Raw genomic sequence first — 26668 nt, forward strand, 5'->3', positions numbered from 1 at the left:
TCACTGACTGCTGCTGATGCCCTCCTCTTCCTCCACCCTACAACTCTCCCTTTGAAATCAAACTCCTCCTCCTTGAGAATCGATTTCCCTCGGGGTACTGAGTATTTGCCCGATGTGTCTCCAAATGACACTCAAGCTTTCTCTTATACTTTTTCTATTGATGAATCGATGACCGAGATTAAGTCTCTAATCAATGGCTAAGATTAAAACAGAATTGATCCTCATCTCTTAGAAGCTTCTCACCCATATCTTTATTAATACCCATTAATATTTTTATTTTCCTACGTTTATACTTAGGAACCCATTAAAAATATTAATTATTTTAATAACTCCTCATCCGGGTGGAATTTCTCCAAACGATTTATGGGTCTTGAAGATCTCATGTGTTCTGGCCCCTCCACAAAATTTCGGAGCTAGAGCACATGTGATGCTACCCAAAATCAACACTCACTCTTAGCGAGGAATGTGCCCTAGCAATACTTCCCAATAGAAGCATCACATTGATCCACGACATTGGTCCTCTGCGCTTTTGATGCTCGGACAACTGCCCCTCATCCACTGCGCTATTGCAACCTGTACTGCGGCCCATGACACTATAGCTGTCACTGCTACATCTATACTGCAGCACCCTCTGAATACGCTGCATTATGCTGCCCATAGCACTATCATTGCTAACTACTGCACTGCAACCCCTTATACTATTCGCTTTTGCTACTGAAACAGATTCTTCACCACCCCCATATTCTCCCTGAAGTAAACAAACTTTGTTCTTCCTAGGGCCTTGGTGAGAATGTCTGCCACCTGTTCTCCTGTTGGGGTGTACCTCAACTGTACTGCCCCTCGTTGGACACAGTCTCTTATAAAGTGACACCAGATATCAATGTGCTTCAACCGATCATGAAAGACTGGATTCTCGGAGAGCTTGATGCAACTCTGATTATCACACAAAATATTGGTCACTTCCATCTTTCTCCTCAATAGATTCACAAGCAATTTCCTAAGCCATATGACGTTGCACGAATCTGTGCTAGCTGGCACATATTCAGCGTCAGCTGAGTTCAGAGCCACAGATTTCTGTTTCACCAGGAGGTCATTCCTAATCTAATGCTGAAATAGTACCCAGTGGTACTTTTCCGATCTACTGAACTTCTAGCCCAATCTGCGTTAGTCAACCCACTCAACTTGATGTCATTGCCTTGGGTGTACATCAGCCCATGCTCAACTGTTCTTCGTATATATCTGAAAACATGCTTGGCTGCTGCCTAGTGTGCCCTCTTTGGTTCTACCATGAGCTGACTAAGGGTGTTGATGATCCAGGTGGATGTTGGTGGCCACCCACCAACCCATTTGGACCCCACAACTGTCTCTTTCAGTCTTTTCAGTTTCCTAAATTGTAGCACAGTTTACTATTTTTAGCAGTTTTTCGGGTCTTGAACTTCCGGAGCCGTTTTGAGGCCCTAAACGACGTTTTTTCGGGATTCTGGGGCAACATGGGTCCATGGACCGATGTTGCCTCCCAAAGTGGTAGTACTCGGATAGATCTTTCTAACGAGCTATCGTACGCGTCAAACGAAGATCGTATGCCAAAGTTACGACCTCGGGAAATTGATGTACCAATTTACCCAAACGGGGCCCACAATTTGGCGTTTCATCTTCTAGGGCTAGGTTTCGGGATGTGAAGGGTTTTCCATTGTTTCTCAACAATAAATAGGCCTTCGAGCCTCATTGTAATACAATTGGGAACAGTTCAGAGGCATGTAGTCACACATCTCTTCTCAGAGATAAGCTACCATCGCCCTAGCTGATTTCTCTCCATTTCTGTTTGTAAGCATATTTCAGTATTTTACAGTAATGAAATGAAGTATTATTTCCGCTGCATATCTGTATTTATGGTTATCGCATCTATGTATTTATGGTTATCTCTGTAATCTATTGCGTTCTTGTTTAAATCCGGATCAGTGGTATCAGAGCGGTCTGCTTTTTCTCTGTTTTTCTTTGCATGTCCCCAACGAGGTCGGGATATAAGGAGTTAGGGCTTGAACTGGTCGAACCTTTGCAAGACCAGCCTCGCAAATCCCGACGACCTCCCATGGCGGATGAGAAGAAAGACGAGGGGGCAGGAGATCCTATCAAAATCTTGCTCGAAGAAGCGCTCGAGCGGCAAAGGAACGCGGTGATGGATAGCTTTGCGCAGATCCTTCAGCGGCTACCCAGAGGCGACGCATTGGCTTCCAACAGCGACTCTGGAAACGCCACACCCTTCAAGGTACAAGTTAATTTTGAAATCCCCATCTTTGAGGGTCAAATAGACGGAGATGCCGTAGATAAATGGTTAAATCTGCTAGATGGGTATTTTTCTGTTCATGAATTTTCAAGTCGGGAAAAGATTGTTTTCGCTCTTCTCAAAGCAGCCCCCCACGTCAAGGACTGGTGGGAAACCTACTACGAGCAAAAGGATGAAAGTACAGGCTCACTATTTTCAGCCGCACCCACTTGGAATGACTTTCGGGATGCCATCAAGGAGCAGTATTACCCTGTCGGAAGCTATGAGGACAAATACATCAAATGGACCACACTGTGGCAGGGACGAGACCAAGATGTGCCGGAGTTCACAAACATTTTTCATACCCTTCGCACACAGTTGGGTATCAAAGATTCTGAGTTGCATCTGGTACTCAAATACCGTGGCTGCCTGCACAGATACATCCAGGAAGAGATGGTGTTCTTGAACATCCCCTCACTCGGCACAGCATACCGATACGCTGTCAAAATCGAGCAAAAGTTCAGACAGAAGAAGCAAGACTTTGGATCTGCAAATCCGAAGCCCAAAGGACAAAGCCAAGGCGGGGTGACCCAAGACAACTCGTCGAAGCCGCAAGAAAAGAACAACACCATGAAGCCGAAGAAGGACACAGGGAAGTGGTGTGAGTTCCACAAGAGTCCCACTCATAACACAAGTGAGTGTCGGACCAAGCAGTCACTGGTGGCTGAGTTGAAGGCTTCCGAATCAGATGCATGTTCCGATCCTGAGCCAGAACCCGACAAGGGGAATGGCAAAGGGAAGCAGATCATTGATGCGGATCCCAGCGCCACTGTTGCCACCGCCAAGATCCAGAAAGATGAGCCCGAAAATCCAGAGGAAGGGGAGCGTCTTTTCCACTCACAGATGTGGGTGAAGGGTTCGCCGCTGCAATTCATTGTCGACAGTGGCAGCCAAAAGAACCTCATTTCAGCAGAGGTCGTGAAGCGGTTGGGCCTACCGACTACACCACACCCACAGCCGTACAGCATCGGGTGGCTTCATGAAGGAAGAGATCTCAAAGTTCGCCAGCAGTGCCGCCTTCCCTACAGCATCAAACCCTTAACAGACGAGGTATTGTGTGATGTTACACCTCTGGATGTTTGTGATGTATTATTAGGCCAGCCATACTTGTGGAAGCGACATGCTGTGTATGAGTCCAGGCCTCGTGCTGTCATTATTTCTTTGAATAATTCATTATACAGGATACCGGAGGTAGCCCCACCTATCGCCACATCTTTGATTACTACCAAGAAAGGCAACAAGCTCATATCACAGACCAGGAAATTCATTTGTCTGGTTCACTCCCAAAGTAAGGGGAAGATCGTTGCTACATCTATGACCCCTGCAAAGGGTTCCTCTACACAGCAGCATCAACAAAGGAATACGGTCATGACAGAACACAAGAACAACTTCTCCTCACCCACAGGGGTACCACACAAGTTTCAGGTGGGCGACAAAGTTTGGTTACATCTGCAGAGAGAACGCCTTACTAGAACCCATCAGAAACTCAGACAACTCCGACATGGTCCTTACACCAGTACCAAGGCTACGGGCAACAATGCTTTGAAGCACAACATTCCTCCATTCCTTGGCTTGCATCGAGTATGCAATGTGGATCATCGTCGACCATGCTTCCCACCATTTCTGGTCACATCAGAGATTACAGAACAGCTCACCAAAGACCCAGATCAGCAGAAGCTTCCTCATCTCAGGGAGGAACTCAACGCAATGGGGACCATTGCTTCCTAAGGGGGGAGGAATGATCCAGGTGGATGTTGGTGGCCACCCACCAACCCATTTGGACCCCACAACTGTCTCTTTCAGTCTTTTCAGTTTCCTAAATTGTAGCACAGTTTACTATTTTTAGCAGTTTTTCGGGTCCTGAACTTCCGGAGCCGTTTTGAGGCCCTAAACGACGTTTTTTTGGGATTCTGGGGCAACATGGGTCCATGGACCGATGTTGTCTCCCTAAGTGGTAGTACTCGGATAGATCTTTCTAACGAGCTATCGTACGCGTCAAACAGAGATCGTATGCCAAAGTTACGACCCCGGGAAATTGATGTACCAATTTACCCAAACGGGGCCCACAATTTGGCGTTTCATCTTCTAGGGCTAGGTTTCGGGATGTGAAGGGTTTTCCATTGTTTCTCAACAATAAATAGGCCTTCGAGCCTCATTGTAATACAGTTGGGAACAGTTCAGAGGCATGTAGTCACACATCTCTTCTCAGAGATAAGCTACCATCGCCCTAGCTGATTTCTCTCCATTTCTGTTTGTAAGCATATTTCAGTATTTTACAGTAATGAAATGAAGTATTATTTCCGCTGCATATCTGTATTTATGGTTATCGCATCTCTGTATTTATGGTTATCTCTGTAATCTATTGCGTTCCTGTTTAAATCCGGATCAGTTGACAATGTAACGAATGTTTGGCGTGGTATTGACCAGATACATCAAGGACCCTATGAGCTCCCTGTACAAGGTGGGATCAACTTCTTTATCTTCGGATGCATCAATATTCTTCCAGTTGGTGATCATTGGAGTAGCCATAGGTCTACAGTCTTGCATTCTGAACCTTTTCAAAATCTTTGTAGCATATCTCCCTTGCCCAAGGAAAATTTCACCCTTCTGCTGCCAAACTTCCAACCCTAGGAAATAATGCATCCGTCCCAAATCCTTCATGTCGAATTCTGTGGCTAGGTTCTCCTTGCAATCTTTGATGAGCTTGGATGATCTTGTTAGATAGAGATCATCCACATATAAAACCGGGATTAGAGGCTCATTCTCTACACCCAGAGAGTAGAGGTTAGGAGCTTCGTCACTCTTGACGAATCCCATCTTTTGCAAGTAGCCATCAATTCGACTGTACCATGCTCTAGGTGCTTGTTTAAGCCCATACAAAGGTTTCTTCAATCTGCATACATGATATTCCTTCTCATGTGTCTCAAAACCCTCTAGTTGCTCAATGTATACTTCTTCTTCTATCACCCCGTTCAAGAACGTCGCCTTGACATCCATTTGGTGAATTTCCCACCTCATCTGAGCTGCAAGGGATATCACAGATCTAAGAGAAGGGGCTGTCAAACTAATCCCGACTCTCTCCAGTTGAGCTATCTCCTAAGTTAGCTAAGGGGGGTGGTCCCTAATGAAAAGTTAAGTTAAAAAGGATGTGAGTTTCTAAGAGAATTGTTAGAGTTAAGTAGATTATCTAGTTAAGATTTATAAGCAAAAATTGATATGAGCAATAACCATCATAAGATAAGCATGAAATACATAAACAACCAGTGTCTTCCAAGTATTTTCTCTTTAAGAAATGAAATTGTATTTTGCTTAAAATGAAGTGAAATTCTTTCAAATGGAAAGCCAAAATAACCCTGAAAAGTGAAACAATAAATTGTTAGCACAAGGTATTATAAATGCTTTCAAGATGAATAAGTTTACAAATCAAAGCATGAAAACTATCTTGCTCAAAAGGATACAAAAAGAACTCAAATGTTAGACCAAGATGACAACATGCAATTAAGTTTGCAACCCAAAATAATAGTACTTGAAAGTGAAATGAATATGCAATTAAACCAAAAGATGAGTCAATTTCCAGGTACAAGAAAATTAAACTTGTTGCAAAATTAAAAGAGATTACAATGCTTGCATCCAAAGTGCCTCTTGAAATAAGATTTGCATGTGAGACTTTAAACCATCAAGATAACAAGAAATTGAAGAACTTTGCAAACAAAACAAATATGATGGAATGAGTTCTTGGTTTATAAGGCAAAGTTACAATTGAACTCTAGTCCTTAGACCTCATCCTCGCCCAAATGTTTAGATCTCACAATGAGGAGTCAATAGACGTAGAGGTTCCCTAAAATTCTATTCAACCAACTTAAGTTGGAGTAAAATTTTAATGAGGCTTGGGGCCTTCCTATACTAAAATGCCTAGATGAAGTGCAAATTGTGTTAATTCCCCAAATTAAACTAATGCTTCATGCAAATGCTTTAGAGAGAAATAGTTTGCAAAACTTGAGAGCGTATGCATGTGGGAATTTAAATACAAGATTAGTAAAAATTTGCATGTGGAGTGAAATGTATTGATTTTAAGCATGCACAATATGAAATTAAAAGCTAGAAAGGTAAGAAAAAAAGCAAGATTAGGCCACCCATAAGAATAACTCCTCTAAATGAGGAAGGGGGATGCCATGGGAAAAATCCCAAGCTCCCTCCAACAAAATCTTTTATTAGCGCTTAAACCGGGTAAAAATGCCTCTAAGAGGGTAACCCACAATACGAGAGAGATCTTTACAAAGATGAGACTCTCACAAAGGTAGACTTTGTTGATTTGGGGTAGCATCGGATGTGCTATGTTGATTTGGGGTAGCATCGAATGTGCTCTAGCCATGAAAATTGGTGGAGAGGCTAAAGCAAATGAGATCTCTAAGACCCAGAAATGGCTTGGGCAGATTGTATCCATTTGGGAGATATTAAAATAATTAATATTTTTAATGGAATTCCTAAGTCGAAACTTAGGAAAAATAAAAGATTAATGGGTATTAATATAAAACTAGATTAGAAGGTTCCAAAGGTCATGGTTCAATCCAAATCTAATTTTAGCCGTTGATTAGAGATTTAATCTTGGCCACTGAAGGACCAATGAGAAAAATATAAGAGGCTTGAGGGTCAGTTGGAGAATACATTAGAGTGATCGGTCATTCATTTTGCTAGAGCGGGGTTGTTAAGCAAAGTTGAATTAGTGATTAGTAGTGAGGAGCAGTGAGTATGAGGCAAAGAGGCAGAGACAATATTGAGAGACCAGTGCAGAAGTAGAGAGAGTGAGAGCAGCAGCCAGTCCAGGCCATGCAGAGCCCGGTAGAGTCAGCGCAAAGGCCAGAGGGACTGCGTCATCCACACAGAGGCTGTTGGAGTGACGCAGAGGGTCCCAGAGGCTGCGCAGTGCCTTAGAGGGCTGAGGTAGAGGGTCCTGGGGTTGACGTAGGTCAGTAGGAGGCTGACGCAGAGGCCAGAAGGGCCAATGCTGAGCTTTAGTTGTGCCAGGGAGGGTTTCGTCTGACAGTTTTTCTGAATACTTGTTTCCGAATATAGAGATATTGTTGCCGTGTATTTTTCTCTGTCGGGTGAGTCGGTTAGGCACCTAGTTGTCCTCAGAAAGACTGCATAATAATATAACCCTCTGAATAGCTGCATCGATTTTCCTGCATTGGGTTTTTCCTGGGACATTTGTACCAAAATAATGGTGTCACTTGTGTGCTTGTTTTATTTCAGCTGGTGATCTGTAGATGTTGAGACTGTATTTGTGTTTATTTTCAATATTTATATGGTTAAATAACTTGTTAAGTAATTAAACAAGTAGGTGAAATAAACCAGATAGTGCAGGAAGAATTTCTAACGGGTTAGAATTAGAAATTCCAACATGGTCTATCCATGAAAATTGGTGGAGAGGCTAAAGCACATGAGATCTCCAAGACCCAGAAATGGTTTGGGCAGATTCTAACCGGTTTGAGAGATATTAAAATAACTAATATTTTTAATGGAGTTCCTAAGTCTAAACTTAGGGAAAACAAAATATTAATGAGTATTAATTTTTAGCGTTTTAGAATTTCGGAAACGGAGGGTTGAAATCCGAAAACGTTTTTATGGCGTTTTTCGTAAAAAGCATCCGTTTCTGATAATTTTAATACGTTTTAGATTTTGCCCAAACTGATCCGGCCAAAACAAGAACGTATTGGGATTTTTAATGGCCGCTAGGAACGGTTTTCACATTTGATATTTGATTTTCGTTGTGTTTTTTTATGAGGCCGTTTTTACATTTTATAACCTTTACCTAGTCAGCGTTTGTCATTTTCCTAAAGTCGTCATTTTCATTTGTGTTTATCATTTTGGATTGACTGTGGAGTGACCCGACCCACGAGTGACTGTGAGTCTTGACATTGTGAGCGAGCCGCCGAGCCCTAAGCCCGCAAGCGACTTTGAGTCTTAACATTGTGAGAGAGCCGCAATGCCCTCAGCCCGCGAGAGAGTAGTGTGGACTTTGGAGCCCTCAACCGAATGTGTCACTTAGTCATTATGGGAGCCTGAGCTAATCCCGAGAGCTGAGCGGAATAGTGTAAGTGTTCATTGTTCAATGCTAATTTTATTTTTTGGCATGGCGATATCGGAAGTCCATTTTGAATGTTAATTTTTAAACCCTCGAGCCTCTATTGGACAACCATTATGGTAAACTGAAGTTCATTATATGTAGATAATAACATATTTCATTAGAAAACATATTCAGCAAAAACAATGTGCCATCCAATCTCTAAAGATTTGTAGTTGACAATCGTACAACAAACCCTTGATCAATTATATCAATGATTCAGTCCACTAAAGCATTCCTTCCCTATTTTGAGATAAAATTCTCCACATTGACTTGGAACAAGGGACTTTCCATTTTCTGAAAATTTATCCTACAATCCATGTCCTACAAATATGTTGATTTTGACTATATGACATTTACTGTTAAGTAAATTACTAAATTGTAGAGTGGGGGTTGAGCTGAAGGAGAGAGCTCTCAACAGTCTTGTTGGCTAATTGAATAGAATAAATAATTATTCCCTCATTAGAGTCACCAAAATGGAAGTGTTGAGATTCAACTTTCAAGTTTCAAGCAATGGTGTGACTTCTACATGATGGTATTTTAACATGAACCTTGCTTTCTTGGCCTAGGGTAAAATATGAAAACACGCACTTTTAGGAACATGTTAAATCATTTGCCAATAATATGGGAATTCTATAATAAAAAAGAGACTGCAGTGACTACCTAAAGAGTCACATTTCCTGCCAAATAACTCATTGTATATCCTGCATAAACACAACATTTTAACCTCGGCAAAGCAATGGTGGGTCCTCTTCAAAATGACATTTTAAACTGAATCTTCTTAGCTTACTTAGGAGAAGATTTGAAAATCCATTCTTCTAGAGCATGTTATATCAATTGCTAATGATAAGATTGCACTGCCTATTTTAGATTCTAAAATATGAATGGTGATATGAAATTCATATATATATATCAATGTTACTTGGGAACGGGGGCGGGAGCGACCATTTTCAGAAGCTCCGGGTTTGGGAGCGAATCCGGGAGCGATTTTTTAAAATATATATATTTTTTAATTTTTGATACATATATGTCAACAAAAACATATAGAATGATGAATTAGATATAAAAAACATAGAAAAACATAGATTGATCATTGAACCATGTCACATCAATCATCTAGATTCTAGAAATTATAATCTTCATCAACCATGTCCACAAGTTAGTAAAATACATATTACAACTGCAACATAATGAGTCTCGTGAATCATGATTCATCAAATTCAATCTTAAAGTTTCAACTTCAAGCTTTCAAAATTGAAAATTCAATATATAACATTTATCATCATTGATCACCAAAGTTGTACTTGTAAGCCAAGTTTAACGGTTAACCATTACAAGAAGTAATATATTAGATATTTCTAAGTCCTAACTTCTAACTGTTAACATGAAATGAAATGTTATAAAATGAAACATGAATAATGAAATGAAATGAAACAACTTTAGTCTTTCACGATGCATCATATTCATAATTCACAATCATTACCAATGAGTTATAATTGCCAACTTCAAACTTCAAATTTTCATTGTCACAGTCATATATTGTTTACAAAACATATCATTATGATATGAAAGAGTCAAGAGTCAAGGACTCAAAACTCAACAGTTATGAAAACTGAAGTCTAATAGAAACTAGAAAAGACAAGTAAACTGTAAATCTACATGTGGCCCTTGCCACGAGAGTCTCCAGGGGTATAAGCAGGTCGTGGTGGTCTTCTAGGAGTCTCCCACACAGACTGATGACCAGAACTAGAACCTCCACGTGAGGGTGTAGATGGAGGTGGCGACAGCAAAGGAACAAGACTCGGACCTCGAGCACTGCTACTGGATGGTGGAGGTGGAGGTGTCGACAGCAAAGGAACAAGACTCGGACCTCGAGCACTGCTACTGGATGGTGGAGGTGGAGGTGGCATGGCTGTTGTAGCTGCAGCTGCTTCATCTTCATCCCTTGTAAGTTTGTCTTCCAGTTCTTCAAGATGCACTATACCATCCTCCAAATTGTCATCCTCTGGGTGATTGTCCCAAATTCTATATGTGGGATCCTCATAAGCCCGATCACAATAATGACTCAACAACCTCAAGTTGTAGTGCACATAAACCAAGCTTTCTGCTCGGTTTTCATTGAGTCTGTTTCTTTTCACATTGTGTATGAAGCTGTAGGTACTCCAACACTTCTTTGCAGAAGAAGTATTCACAACCTGTGATAGAACTTTTTTTGCCAATTTTTGCAAAAGTCCATGGCCGCCATATGTTTCCCACCATGTGAGAGCGCCAAATCTGTCTCTGTCTTCCATTGCATGGAAGGTACCAAACAAACCAGTGTTATTGAAGTATCTGCCTATTTCAAGGCGCACAGCTGCACATTCCTCCCTGTCAGGTATCAACTTTTCCAATGCTTGCAAATATCCACTAGTTACCTTTGCATCTAAATGGGGTTTGGTCCTAATCCCACCCCCTGGTGCAGGTTGGCCCAACCAAGATGTAGAGTAGTATTTTGGCGTAAGGATATATGCCAAGCAATGTAGTGGAAGATTAAGTTTATTCCACCGTACACACACAAAATCGTGAATCATTTTGTACAAGTTGGGATCTCTGTTATGAACAATATCTTTTATTTGCCCCAACATGGTATCCATCTGCTCATACACCTCGCCAATCACTGGTTTGTCTGTATCTGCAAACCGAATCATGTGATAAATGGGCTTGGTGAAATCCAACACTTGCCTCACACTTGTCCAAAACTGACCATCAAGAGCGGCCTCCTCCACCAGTTCAAAACCTTGCCTGTTAGCTGCATTTGTAGCCCTTTCCTTTAATACCTGCCAATGTGGACTTGATACCATGCTAGCCAATGACTCTCTTACCTTCAAAAGGCGCCTGAAGGTGAGGTAATAGCTACCAAATCTGGTCTTCGCAATCGTCAACAACTCCAATCTCGAGTGACTGTGGAAAAGGCCATGTGTATTGCTATGATTTGTAATAAATTTTATCATTTGTTTGCCTTTCTTGTACAAATCACCAATCCATTGGTATTGTGCATTTTTGTTCTTGACAACATCATGCATCAGAAGGTTCAATATGTGAACCAAACATCTAGACCAAAATATGTTGGGGTATTTATCCTCAATAATTGCTTCCGCTGCCTTACAATTAGGAGCATTATTAGTGATGACTTGGATGACATTGTATGACCCAATACGGTTAATTGTTTCAAGTAATGCTTCTGCAATGTTGATGCCGGTCCTGAACTTGTCTGAGTAATCATGTGCAGTTAGAAATATGGCACCACTAACAGACACAGCAAGAACACTTATCAATGGCTTGCCTTTTACACTTGTCCATTCATTAGATACAATGGACACCCCATGGTCAGTCCAAGAACTTGTCATTCTATTCAAAGAATGTGATATTTTTTCTTTTTCATGATCAAGTCCAATGGTTCTTGCCTTGTCATACCCAGGGCTCTTGTATCCTTTAGGGGCATCATTTATGGCAGAAACCATTTCGTGCCAATAAGGTGAGCGAAGAACATTGAATGGTATCCCACATGCATAGAGAAACCTGTAAACCTTAGAATCCACATCATTCCTACACCCCTCATCAAGGAAATCTGATATGGTTCTACGCCTTAAACCTGATGACCCTGTGCCTCCATATCCACTGCCTTGGGAGGATGCTGAAGGAGTTCTTTGTGCTTGTGATTGTGAGCTTGGTTCAAAGAAACCCCTTGATTTTTTTGATTTGTATTGGGCTTCCTCCTCTTCCCTTATGTATTTGGCTCTATCCACTGCTGACACCGCTGGACAAGTTTTGATTCCTATTTGTTTGTCTCTATCCCATGACCTTTTCCCGCAGAGATGTTTTCTGGCACGGGTGTATGAACCTGTGTAATCATTGTTGCAATGGGGGCAATGAAATTTAGTGGTTCCACCCCCTTTCCTTGCTTCAGGCCTGTTAACATATTTCCACAATGGGGTTTGCTCTTGTTTAGTTTTTTGAGAGTCATGTTCACCCTCCTCCCGCTCCTCCTCATCGGGGTTTTCATCAAATTCACTTTCTCCAGCTTCTTCATCCCCCTCTTCATTTTGGCCCCTTCGTTTCCTACTCTCTAGCACCATAATAACCATAAAAGGGACCAAGAAGAGGAAAATCCCAAGAAATATAGCTAGGTCCATGATGTTTGATATTTGTAGGCTTTTGAATCTGCAAATTAATTTAATTTATTTAGATTAATTAATTTAATAATTTTAATCTATTAATTTAATTTAGATTCATAATTTTTTTACTAAATATAGTTAATAAGCTAAATTAAACTACCTATCTAAATTAAACTAACTAAACTAACTAAATTACTAAGTTACTTACCTCTCTGCAGGCTTGCTCCTCGCTTCTCCTCGCTCCTTTGCTCTTGCTCTCCTTGCTCTGGCTCTCATACAAGTGATAATGAAATGTTTGTTTGCCCCATTGGGCTTTTAAAACAATTTTTTTTTTTTTTTTTTGTTTTTTAAATTGGAAAAAATTTCGCGTCTGCGGCTTTTTTTCCGCCCAGATCGCTCCCGGCATCGGGCGATTTGCTCCCAGAGCGAATTTTTAACGCTCGGGAGCGATCGGGAGCGTTCGCTCCCCGATCGCTCCCGAGCGTTAAAAATTCGCTCCGGGAGCGACGCTCCCGATGTTGCTCCCTAAATTGGCAGGGAGCGCAAATTTTTTTATCGGGAGCATGCTCCCGACCCGCCCCCGCCTGGAGCGCGGATTGGGAGCAGGAGCGAGGGGGGGGGAGCGCTCCCTCGCAACACTGATATATATATATGTGTGTGTGTGTGTGCCGTTTCCTGCCATATCGTATCTAGATTTTTTGAAAATTTATCATATCCGTTTCAAACCCCGTATCTATATCCGTTCCCGTATCCGTTTCAGTGCAACTTAACTTGAGGGTCAGTTGGAAGATACACCAGAGTGATCAGTTGTTCGATTATCTAGAGTGGGGTTTGCTAAGAGAAAGTCGAATCAGTGATCAGTTTGTAGCGAGGGGCAGTGAGTACGAGATAGAGAGGCAAAGATAGTGCTGAGAGACCAACGCAGAAGTAGAGAGAGGCAGAAATTGAGCCAGAGAGAGCCACACAGAGCTAACAGGGACTGCACAGAGCCCAGAAGAGCCTCTGTCATCCACGCAGAGAGCAGTAGGAGTGACACAGAGGGCCGTAGAGGCTACGCAGTGCCTTAGAGGGCTGACACTGGGGGTTTCGGGCTGTCGCTGAGGCCAGGTGGGCTGAATCTAAGCTTCAAATTGTGCTGGAGAGGGTTTCATAGGGCAAATTTTCTGAATATCTGCTTCCAAATAGAGAGGTATTACTGCCGGATTATTTTCTCTGTCGGGTGAGGCAGTTTGGCACCTAGTTGTACTCGGATAGACTGCATAATAAAATAACCCTCAAAATTGCTACACTAGGTTTCCCGAGTTGGGTTTTTCCGGGGACGAGTTGTCCAAAAGTAACGGTGTCCCTTGTGTGTTTGTTTTCTTTCAGCTATTGATCTATAGATGGTTGAGACTGTATTGTGTTTATTTCAATATTTATGTGATTAAATAACTTGTTTGCAATTAACAAGTAGGAGAAATAAATCAGAAGAATACAGATAAAATTTCTAATGGGTTAGACTTAGAAATTTCAACAGACTCTCTCCCCAAAAAATATGACAACAACAAACTTGAAGATGGAAAAAACTCTCCAAAAGAGATTCACAAGGCTCAAAAGACCCATGACCTCGATGAGGTTGCAACTCTCTCCCATGTGCTTCTGGCCTCCCTAGAAATCAATGTTTAGATAGCGTGAGGGGGTCCTACATACACACGAGTGAGTAGTTTTCCAAAGCTTCTCCTCAAGCTCCTTGTTGCCCAATGCTTAAGCATATTGGCTGCAAAACACAAAAAAATACCAATTGTCAGTGTAAAATTAGGAAAAAGAAACCAAAACTAGATTTAGAATTTAATTTACAAAGTACTAGCCCAAGTAATGGGAATGAACCTCGATACTTGCCTAGCTTTGGAAATGACTCTTGAATAGGAGATATAACTTTGAAAGAACTAGGACCAAATAAGTATTTTGAATTTTAAATGAATTATCAAGTAGCTATAGATTAAGAAAACTCCCTTTTGGTCTTTGTTGGATGGAAAACTTGGAATGAAAAAATGGTCGAGTCTTGGATCGCTGTGACTCTAGGCGTGAGTTGATTTAATTGAGATTTCTTCCACTTCTAGATGGATTCCTACGCACAATACAAAAGATCTTTCCTACACACTTGAACACATGTTAATTTGCACAAGATTAGAGCAATATAATGAATAAGATAAACCAAGCATTCCACTTAAAATGAATTGGAAAGCTTATCCCTAGAATACTACTCTAAATCAATGATATGTGCAAGATAGCTTGCACACATCAATCCAAGCAAGATGACAAGCATAAATGAATATTAATTCAACATGCGAAAAAAAATAAACACAATAGCAGTAGTATGAAAGGACATCACCTCATAATGCCAAGAGAACACCAGCTAGATAGCCTCAAAGTCTTGATTATATTAAGAAAGTATGTAGGTACAAAATGGCAGAGTTTCCTCAAGCCCAATAGCTTATTATGTGATACAATATGAGAGCCCATGGCTCTATTATATAGAGAGTTGGGAGCAAATCCCAATGAAGAATGACAATGACAAATGGCATTGGAGCCAATCCCAATGTAGAAGTGATTAAGCAAGTGGCATGAGGTGACAATCGCAAAGAGAAATTCAAATTTGTTGAATGGAGCTCCAATGTGAAGTGTAAAAATCGAATTCTGGCAAGTGGACATTATTTTCTTCTTTTCTGATGTGCCAAATTCGAATTTTATGTTAAAATGACAAGTGTCTATGGGTGGTAACCAATGTTACCAGACTCGGAATCGACAATAAATCGGCGAGGCAAAAGAGCAAAGAGATTTAATCAGATTGGGGAAAAATCGGGAAAAAATCAGTGAATCAATAATTTAAGATATACAGCTATATTGAATTAAAAAAAACATTTTTCGTTGATATTCAATAAAGCCATTTAGAAACAATGCATAATATCGATAGATGTCCAAAATATCATGAATGAATAACTATCTCATATATGTTATGAGTCCAAACATGATCCAAAGAACTGGTTCTTGACTCCTAACCTGTGACTACATCGAACCAAAAGTATCTGCTTCTAAATGTTTATAAAATACTGCATACTTATCAGTAAAAAAAGCAGTAACTGAAATCTCTTGATTGCTGCTAAGATGATACGATAATGGTTTTCTACTGAAATCTCTGACCATGCACATGTTGAAGCACACTAAGCCTCTATTACACTACTACTCTATTACGTGGAGTAAATTGAAACTGAAACCATGCCTCTATTACCTTCTCGATGTATGAATTGTAGGCTTGAGCAAGTGAGAAAAGTCAATTACGGACAAACTTTTAATTTTTAACGTAACTAAACTACGCAACGAAAAATGAGGGAACCCTAAAAGTTAAAACCCGTGCCCCTCGAGTTGAGGGTTGAAAATCACCTCAGTCGCCTAAATCACAATTAATTGGTGAGTTGAAAGTGAAACCCGTGTTGACCATGAGTCAAACATGGTCAACGCGAGTTTGACTCGCCCATAGTTGAATCGGATCATTTGAGGGAAGAACAGAGTTTGACTCGTGATTAATCGCGAGTGATCGAAGATTCATGTTTCGCTGGTGGTAACCCATGTGGGGACAATTTCCCACAAAAATCTCCACCAAATATTCTCCCAAATCCTCCCAAATGTGAATTAACTACACAAATTCGAATTTCTAAGTAAGGAGCTTTCTCCTTTAATGCCATAAATTCAATTTTATCTGAGAAAATGTTCTTTCCTTGATTTTAGGAGTCCACATCACCTTGGGACTTCACTTTAACTCCCCCATAATTTTCCATCTCATTTCCACAACATTTAGCATGTGTGGATATTTCTTTTTCTCCATTTATTTAATTTATGGCTTAATTAATTGCCAGATTTCCCACTAAACCTAGGAAAACTTGGTTTTGAGGGTTCAAAACACATTTTAAACCCATCAAAGTGTGTCATAGTAGAAAGTTGAGGTTGAGAGGTGCAAATTTCATTACTCATACTCTATACAACTTCTTTAGACATCATTTATTACATTACAAATACAATTTTATTAGCAATTTCCGCTGTGCGGAAAATCTAAAAAATTAAAAAATGACTACCTAGACTACACAAAATTCCACGAATTTTTTTGTGTGATCTAGTATGGTAATATACATTGACTCTAGACACTAAGATGTGTTAGGGGCTCAACCTTCAAACCGTCACCCCGAGTTTGGGGTAAAATTTGAGTGAAAAAACCTATAAAATTATCCGCCTCTGAAAAAGAAGGGATAAATAACCAAATAAAAAAAACACTCCAAGGTGTAGTTGTTTGCTGATCGAGTCCCAACATCCTAGCCTGTTACAAACTCAAAAAGTCATCATTACTTGTATCACTTATTACAATTCCCCGCTGGGTGTGGAATCTGGGTACAAGAAAGATGATGAGAAGATAGAAGTAGAGTTAAAAAATTCTGTTGAATGATGATATCTGATGGTACAAGTGTCCTCTGGATCATCCTTGGGCATGGAGTCTTCATACAATCATTAGGTGCCACTCCGGTCAATAGGACTAGCAGCAGTCAGGCTTTCAGCACCGAGGTGTATGCATGGGAGACTTATCCAATTTTGGATGTTTTCAGTTGCTTCTCTGAACAACTAAGTTGCAGTACGGATGCAATGTTAGCAGTGGCAGTGCTGGCAAATGCAACATTTGAGAGGGAGTTGTAGTACATAAGTAGCATTGGCAAGTGGCAGTGTCAAAAGCAGCGATACAGTAGCAGAATCAGCGTAGTAGTTGGTAGACAACATGTCAGACATCAGCGGCGTGAGGACAATTCTTCAGAGTCAGAGTAGCATGCAATAGCAGTATATTGCTAAACCACATTCCTCGCTAAGAGGGAGTGTTGATTTGGGGTAGCATCGAATGTGCTCTAAGCCTCAAATTTTGCAGGGAGACTTGAGCACATGTATCCCAAAGAACCTAGAAACTGTTTTGGGAAATTCCACCCAGAAACGATTATATTAAAATAATTAATATTTTTAATGGAGTTCCTAAGTCTAAACTTAGGAAAATTAAAATATTAATGGGTATTAATCTAATTGTGGGTGAATCTTCTAGATAAAGATGAAGATCAAGTCAAAACGATCTAAGCCTTTGATTAGGAGTTAATCTAGGCCGTTGGTTGCTCAACAAGAAGATATAAGAAGGGGCTTGAGGGTCATTTGGAAATTACACTGAGACATCAGGAGATCGAATTTCTGAAGTGAGAAGTTCTCAAGAGGAAATTCCGATCGAAGAGATCTTTTGCAGTAGAGGGGCGGGGATAGTGATCCGGAGGAAGATTTCCAGATCCGGAGAGGCAGCGGCAAGAGGCCGAGTTATTCCTAGTGCAGGAACTTGTGAGTGCAAGAACTTGTGAGTGCATGAACGCGAGTGCTGGAACGTGCGAGTGTAGGAACACGCATGTGCAGGAATGCAGGCAACACGAGTGCCGGGGTTGCTTAGGGAATATCTCTGTCAGATTTTCTTGTTGTTTGGATTTCCAGTTGGGCATCCATAGATGTACTTAGATTTCACTACTGCATAATAAAATAAAACCCTCAGAACTGCTGCACTAGTTTTCCCGCACTGGGTTTTTCCGCGGACATTTGTTCACAAATAATGGTGTCCTATATGTTTGTATTTCCTTGCTTAGTTTCTATGTTTCAGAATCATTTTAATCTAGTGTAGGCTGCTTCAGTAATTTACTTAAATGTTTCAAGAAGAAATCTGAAATAAGTTTGTAATGTAATTTGCGATTTAGGTGGAGTAGATTCAGTTGGTTGCAATAGGATTCCTGAGATTGTTAGATCTAGGAATTTTCACAGAAGGAAGCAAAGACTTGGTTAATGATAACTCCCCTTGAAATCTAACATACCCAGTGCCTCCGATGTTGCAGAGATTGTGGCTCTAACGACTACAAGGTCACTATGTTAATCACTAGAGAGGGTCTATCTTTCTCAAGCTACAAGATGAAGGGTGTTCCTATCTTCTTATCAACTAAGCTTATTTTGGGAGGTTAATTGATTTAATGCAAGTCTAGGCATAAGATGCAAATGCGAATTGACCGAGTGATCTTGAGTTAATATTGTTATGATATTAAGTACTTAGTTATGATTTATCTTATGACAAAGAGTACTCAACAATGAATGAAAGACAATATCAAACACAAGACAAAGTGCTCAATTTGAATAGTGCTTAAAAGATGTAACCAAGAGATAATAGCTCAAGTACAAGAAATAAAATTAATGCTCTTCACAATGATTTACCAATATAGAATTATCATTCACAATAGATATCCAATTTAAACATGAGCAATAAATCTAATGGCAATAAAAGATTAGAGCCCTTGTTCACAATATTACTTAGAGCAATTTAACCAATGTTCTTTTAGAGACAATACAATAATAACAAAGATGCCAATGACAATTGCTCAAGAGATTAACAATTTAGATGATCACAATAAGTTACCACAATGCCAATTAGATGCTAAACAATTAGATCTCCAATGCTATTATGAGAAAACAAGAGATACCAATTTGCTTCAAGTCCAATGACCAATTAAGCATCAACTCTTGAGATTAAGTGCTTTTATGAGCGAGTTACTCAATGCAAAATTCTTAGATTATGGTACTCACAAGACATGTAATATGTTAGTGTTTTTATTAGAGAGCAATAAAACCACTTAACCACTTAACAATCCAATCAAAACAAACGATATGCTATGTTCATCAATGGAACATCAACCAAATAAAGCCTCGATGTAACTTATGTTCCAATGGCATCCAATGAGCAATAATTAGACTTTTAGGACAGCAGTAAGTTAATTATGACAACAATATACAATTTTATGTCAAAACAGTCCACAATTTATCACTTTCTCTTGTTTTAAATGAGAGCACTTAATATGAAATGCAAACAGTGAGAAAATGCCTATGCATGCAAGAGAATGCAAGAGATGAATGCTTATGCCACTGTTATATGTCAGACCTTGTAATGCTTATGACAGTCACCAAATTTCATGAACTAAGCCAAAAAACGACTACCCAATTTGTGCAAGGACTTAGTAATAAATTTAGGTGACTTATTAGCTGATTTTATGCCACTTGAATGAGATTTTTACCACTGTTAATGTAATGATCAGAGGCTGCAACTAAAACAGAGATGGAAGAGAGGTTTTGAGGAAGCAAACCAATAGGTCTTTAGGCCTAGAAGATGACTAGTCCTTTTGCCCAAAATTTCTTCAGTGACTAGACCACTTGCAACCACAAATATTAGCCCAAAATCTCTGCAAACACCAAGTGTTAGAGGCAAAAATCAATGATAACCCAAGTCTGAAATGAGAAGAGGCAAGGAAGGGTCAAAAGAGGGCAATGCGAAGCCTAGAAGGGTTGGCGGCTAAGGGAGAAAGGCCAAATAGGCCCGTTGTCAAAGGTTTGAGGGGTGCCAAGGAGGGCTGAGAAGGAGAGGAGGCTGGCCAAGGAGGATTAGAGGCCTTAGAGGCATACAACCAAGGCAGAGAGGCTACTAGGGCATGCCACAAGCTGTCCAAGGGCTACAACCTAGGGAGGACAACCCTTTAGGGGCTGAGACTCGAAGAAAGGGGCAGTAGAGGAGGCCTAAAGCCTTGGGAAGGCCTGTGGCCAGCCCTAGAAGGCCCTAAGGGCTGATGACTAGGGCAATTAGGGCTATGACTAGGCTAAGGAGGAAGAAAAAGGGGCAACAACTCACCAAGAGAGGAAGAGGACGCTGTGGCTAGGGTAATGGAGGGAATGGTAGGCCAAGAAGCCTTAAAAAAATTGTGAACCACTGCAAACATTCAAATTTGCTTTCAGATCTTCAAAAATCACCAACATAGCCACGAAATTTTCCTTGAGGCTTGACGACTTCTTCTTTGGCTTGAGCGTTGAACTTGGAGGGAAGCTAGAGGATGGATCTTGCTTTCCTAGGCATAAATCCACGTTAAAACCCCAATAATTGCAAAACAAGGGTTAGAAATATATTTACAAAAAATATTTACACATATACTAGGCTTGTAAATATATTTTTTTTTTTGAGAAAATATTTTTTGAATAATGACAATGGATCAACGCGTTTTTCGAAAGTTAGAATATTGGCCACACCTTTTAGCGAAGTAAGAAAAAAATAAAATTCCTAGAGCCCAAACAAGGTTTGCTCTTCTTCAAAGTCTGTGAACTTGGAGCACAAGGGCCCGTGTACTTGCAAATCTCTATATGTTATCTCAAACAAACTTTTAGATCATATGGTGAATCAGATCACCTAAGATAAAACCAAGTTATACTAATAGAATTGTTTTATCACAGACAAATGAAATAACAAGCTTATAAAGTTTTTTAGCACAGTATTGGAAAGCACATAACCAACACGTATCACAGATCAATGGACAAAGAACACCATGAACTGAACCCCAAAGTCTTTTTATTATGATATCAAATGTTCCCAACAGAGCAATGGCTCAATACCAATGTTACAAAATTACATCATTCAAAATCATTGTGATTTGAGAAGCAAACGACTTCTAGTTATAGAGAAATTGCTCCAAGTGGAAAATAATGGTTGGTTGGCTTGACCCCCATCAAAATAATCTTGACCGTTGATAATAATTGGATCATCTTTTAATCTCTGTTGTCAAAAATATTTATTTTGAGGAAAATTTCGAATTTCTCAGAGAATCCATTTTTTATTAATCCAAAAATTATTTTTTTGGATTAATTTCTTCAAAATTTTGACTTTGACTTAACCACCTAGGTCAAAGGGCTTAAATTTTCTTAAAAAATCCATTTTTGCCTTGGTGGGGGACCTCCAAAATTTGACTTCTTTTTGACCCACGAATTTTCCACTTGGAGAAATATTAATTTCTCTATAATTATTTTTGGACTCTAAATTAATTAATTTTCTGGTTTAGGATTTAATTTTAATTTAGCTAGAAAAATTAATTAATTGACACAAGAGGGGATTAATTATTTTTTGAATTTTCCACCCTTAAATGCTTTATCCGTAGTTGTTAATATGAGGGACCATGCACTAAAATATTTTTTATATAAGATATTACAAATTCAACCTTCAAAGGGGGAATACACTTTTACAAATAGACCCTCAAAATAATTACCCAATTCTGCGACACAATATGATCTAGAAGACCAAGTGATCTGAAATAAAATAATTTTGCCAAATAGTTTAAATTATTCCCAAACCACTGTTACAAAGACTCGATATAATGCTAAGACTCACCTAAGACTTTGATTATGAATTCCACCCTAGTTTTTGGGTTTAAGATGGAGGAAAAACTGTGTTTAGAAACACACATAATTCAGTGAGGTTAAAATCAGTGTTGTGAAAATCGCGATAATATCGTGATAAAATGAAATAATCTTGATTTTTTTCGCCGTCCCAATAAAATCGCGATAACTATACGAAATTATCGCCGGAATTTTTTTTTGTCGATTTTTATTGAAATTATCGCGATAATTTGAAATTATCGTGATAAAAACGGAAAAAATCGCGGGGCTTCGCGGCAGCGAGGTTTTATAACGTATTTTTGGTTTTTTGTTATGAATTCATTTGGACAGTCGCGTGCGGAGGGCAGAGAAGAGTTGGAGAGGGTTTTTAGCTGAATCTAAGTGCTTAGAGGAGAATATCAAGAGGAGACTACCGATTTCTCCATAGAAATGATATGTGGATTAATTTTTTTTTTTTGTTTTCATTGTTTAAAAACATTGTTTTTGTATGTTTTTCATTGTTTTTGGTTGGGTAACTTGGTATGGGCACCATTTTTCTTTTGTTTTCATTGTTTTTAAATATTTTTTTGTATTTCTTCATTGTTTTTGGTTGGGTACCTTGGTATGACTATGGGAACCAATTTTTTTTTTGTTTTCATTGTTTCTAAATATTGTTCATGTATTTTTCATTGTTTTTGCCATTTGGTTGGGTAACTTGGGTTTGGATTTGGAATGGTTGGGTAACTTGTGTTTGAAACTTTGAACTTTGGAATGGTTGTTTTAGGTTGGGTAACTTGGATTTTCAATGTACAAGGTTAAAAATTAAAAATTAAAATACTAAATTGTAAATTTGTAACTTGTAATTTTGAAAATGCTAAATTGTAATCCTTATTTTCCCATAGGTTCACAACTGCACCAAAACACCATTCAAGAGTCAAGACTTTTAAGTTTGCAACTTCAAAGTTCAAAAACAAACATGCCAAGGAAATTGTATCCTTTCTGGGAATATGGTGTACCTGATTCTCCGAATGATAGACTAAACTTGAGTTGCAAGTTGTGTGGCCACCCTATGTCCGGGGGGGTGTACAGGTTGAAGTTTCACCTTGCAAAAATCCCTAGAAAAGATGTGGGGCCTTGTACAAATACAAATCCTGAACTTATCCAAAGAGCCATGAGAGCATTGGAAGAATTAAAGCAGACTAGAGAGGCCAAAGAAAAAGTCAAGGCAACTAAAAAGGTCAGCTGAAGGAAGTGGGCCAAGTGGCACTGGTTCTACTGCAGCATCAACCAATCCGGTAGCTGCGACATCATTTTTTGTTCCTCGAACCACACCTGGTTCGCAACCATCTATTGGTTCAATGCTAAAAAGAACTGAGAAAGAACAAGCTGACAAGTTGCTGGCAAAATTTCTCCTCTGGAGTGATATTCCTTTCAGCATTGTAAGGAATAATCCATTTTTCCAACCTACTATTGATGCTATTGCCAGTGTTGGCGTAGGGTACAAAATCCCTTCTTATCATGATTTCAGAGGCCGAATTCTTCAAAATGAAAAGCGTGACTGCACCCAAAGATTGGAGGAATTTAGGGCATCATGGGCACAAACAGGATGCACTGTTATGTCAGATGGTTGGACTGACCAAAAGAGGAGAACTCTTATAAACTTCTTCGTTAGTTGTCCCAAGGGGACTATGTTTATCAAATCTGTTGATGCATCTGCACAAATCAAAGATGCAAGAACTTTATGTGATTTGCTGGATGTGTTTATTTTGGAGGTGAGTGAACAACATGTTGTCCAAGTCATAATGGACAATGCTGCAAATTATGTTACTGCTGGTAGGATGCTTATGGACAGGCATCCTACTTTATTTTGGACACCTTGTGCTATCCATTGTATTGATTTGATGTTAGAGGACATAGGGAAAATTCCCTTTGTCAAAGATATTGTTGATTCATCCAAAAGCATTACAAAATTTATATATAATCATAGATCTGTGTTTAGCTTGATGAGAAGATCCACCAACAACAAAGAGTTGGTGCGCCCTGCCATTACACGGTTTGCCACCAGTTTCATATCTCTTCAATCCCTCTTGAATTCTATGTGGGATGTGAAGAGAATGTTTCTTTCAGAGGAGTGGCGTGCTTTGCCAATGAGCCGCAAACCAGAAGGAGAGGCCGTATGCAGACTAGTTTCATACCAGGAAGACTTCTGGGCGGGAGTGCAGGAGGTGTGCGCCGTTATTGAACCTTTGGTAAAGGTTCTTCGGTTGGTTGATGGTGAGAAGCCCACAATGGGCTATTTGTATGAGGCCATGGACAAGGCCAAAGAAGCCATTCGGGCCTACTATGATGGTAAGGGAGATGATGGGTTTCAGAGACAACTCCTCCTATGGGGAGTGATTGATGAGCGATGGAACAACACACTCCATCGTCCCATTCATGCTGCTGGGCTTTTCCTGAACCCTGCATTTTCTTACGCATGTGGGTTTGATTTTGATGCTGAGATCATAGATGGATTCTTATCCTGTGTCCAGAAGATGTTGCGATCTCCCGAACAACGTATAGAGATCTCTAAACAAATTGAGACATATAGGATGGCAGGTGGCACATTTGGCTTTGAGATGGCTGTCACTGATATGACGATTAAAATGCCAGGTATTTTTTAGTTTGTAACTTTGTTCCAAATTTCATTGTCTCTTCAAATTCCATTTTTTTCTTATGTTTATTTAAAATTCTATTTGTAATTTTGTTGTAGATGCATGGTGGAAAATGTATGGTGGCAGGGTACCCCTTCTGCAAAAGCTTGCCATTCGCATCCTCAACCAAACATGTAGCTCCTCAGGATGTGAGTGCAACTGGAGTGTATTTGAAAAAATACACAACAAGAAGCGCAACAGGTTAACACTTAAACATTTAAAATATTGCAAATTTCCAAATAAATTTTTGAATTCATTAAACATTATTTTTTTATAATTATTAATTATTATTTCATGATCTTTGTATAGGTTGGAGTCCCAATGACTTCATGACATGGTCTACGTCTACTACAATCTTTGATTGTGGGTGAGGCAACTTGAGAGGACACCTGATGTGGATGCCATCTCATTGGATGGGATTGACACCACTGTTGCATGGAGGGTTGAGGCCGAGAGGCCTCTCATGGAGTCTGCTGATGATTGGTTAGTGCAGGATGTAGTGGAGGGGGAGGAGGAGCAGGAAGAGCAAGAGTTGGAGGAGGAGGAGGAACAGGAGGAGGAGGTGACACCACCTGCCTGGGCTACCACTGCCACTAGTAGAGGACGTGGTCTACCTCCTATAGCTCCTACTTCTAGTTCTTCAGCTTCTAGAGCACATCAGACTCCATTGCCATCTACACCAGCATGGGCACCAGCAGCTACATCTAAAGGGAAAGGGAAAACTGTGGCATTTTCCCGCAAGAGGGGCAGAGGAAATCAATAGGATTATACTTTAGTTATTTTCTTCATTTTATTGTATATGACATTATGACATGATGAGATACATTATCGTATTTTTTGTTGATATTTTGAGGCTGAGTTGGGACTCAGGAGTCAGGACTTACTATTCAGGACATGTTTCAATGTTATGCTTGATTTTAGCACTAGAAATGATATTAAACATCTTATATATTAGTTCTTTTATCATATTTATGTGTCAATGTATTTATTTTATGTTGTAGATGGTTTAGATATTAAAAAAATTGAAAAATAAAATGAAAAGAACGATTTTTTTTGTACCAAACGATTATTTCCTGATAACGATTAATGCAACATTGGTTAAAATACCTCTCAGGATGAAATTCATCGCCAAATTCAAAGGCTTACCTAGGTTGTTACATAATTAAACGGTCATACTAGCATCATTTACATTACAACTTGTAGAAAGTTGGTTTGCTGGTTGGTTATTCTGATCCTTGAGAAATTTTATACATTGCTTCCTTGGATTTGTGACAAAATGGGTGCAACAGGGCCTATGTGGGCAATGAGAGATAACTAATATATAAGAGTTTAACAAAGTGATTATTAGAGTTGTTTATCTTATAATTATTGTGCTTGCATTTGTTTATTTTATTTTCGCCTAATGTCTGAGGTGTTAATGTTTAAGTCATCATTATTATACTACTAGGAGTTGAGCTTCCCACCTAAATTTGGTGTAGATTTTGTGTATGTGGTTTTATCATGTTTATTGTGATGTATATTCAGTAGTGTCCTTGTCTCTATCTATGGTAATGTACCTTCAAAGGTTTTAGTATTATCAAGTAATTTCCCTATCTTTTTGATTGTAATAGCTTTTTACTTTTCTATTGGCAAGTTTCGTCAAAACTAGTTGAGATGGATCTTATCTCTTGTTTATTGCTTCTTTTTTCCATATTCAATAAATCATTACTCTTTAGGTGTGAAGCCATTCAAAAATCATTATTAAATGATGTTTCTTTAACATCGTGTAAAGTAGATCTTTGCAAGTTTTTAAGGATAATTTTGTATTGTAGATTAAACTTTTAAAGTATTTTTGAGACATTACCTTAACAAATTGGTTGTGTTGGTGGATGCCAAAAGAATTTGTTCAAGGCTATCTTTCATAGTTGCCTTGCTACTTCTATCCTTCTCACAATGTGCACGTGCCTGTCATAATTGCATCCGGTTGACATCTTCATATGCACTGGAATCATTGTACCAGTTCTTCTAGTTCAAAATGTTTTCAGCTTTATCAGAGTGGTACCTATACCTGTTCTTGTACTCATGCATGTTCTGACACATATCGAAGCCAGATTTCCATGCATTT

General features: G+C 39.4%; 1 protein-coding gene across 4 annotated transcripts in view; it reads left to right on the forward strand.

Annotated features, from left to right (window-relative positions):
- The window catches only part of MSH1 (MUTL protein homolog 1), a 512649-nt gene that overhangs the window by 307338 nt on the left and 178643 nt on the right, over positions 1-26668 (forward strand). The window lies entirely within an intron of this gene.

This window comes from Pinus tabuliformis, chromosome 1_1 (genome assembly GCF_031772625.1).
Source record: "Pinus tabuliformis cultivar Carrire ecotype Pingquan chromosome 1_1, CPIR1, whole genome shotgun sequence".
Taxonomy (NCBI): domain Eukaryota; kingdom Viridiplantae; phylum Streptophyta; class Pinopsida; order Pinales; family Pinaceae; genus Pinus; species Pinus tabuliformis.